Here is a 351-nt window from a genome sequence, read left to right as displayed (position 1 = left end):
ATGTCGCCTCCGTCTCGCCTCACGGTGCAGGAGGCGCCGACGAGCAGTCCACCTGCCTGGTGTCACTGTGCTGATGATGGGGGTCCCGCGGGCAGCACCAGGGGCGCGGCGCCCCCCTCACCCGAGCCCTGGGAGCCATCACTCGTCACGGCACTACATTTACTGTTGTCTCACAATACTGCATGATCAGTGCACCATGGCCGGCGTGCTAGTCACGAGGCCGCCATGCACACGCGCGCACGCACACACACCACCGCACTACTGCACCGCCACACCGCAGCGCCGCGAGCTGTGCCACGTTCGCCCGGTGGTTGGCGACTGTCCCGGCTGCCCACTTCTGGCGCCAGCTGT

The sequence above is a fragment of the Penaeus monodon genome, chromosome 24 (assembly GCF_015228065.2).
Source record: "Penaeus monodon isolate SGIC_2016 chromosome 24, NSTDA_Pmon_1, whole genome shotgun sequence".
Taxonomy (NCBI): domain Eukaryota; kingdom Metazoa; phylum Arthropoda; class Malacostraca; order Decapoda; family Penaeidae; genus Penaeus; species Penaeus monodon.
The sequence above is the reverse complement of the archived record's forward strand: the minus strand, read 5'-3'. Positions refer to the sequence as shown.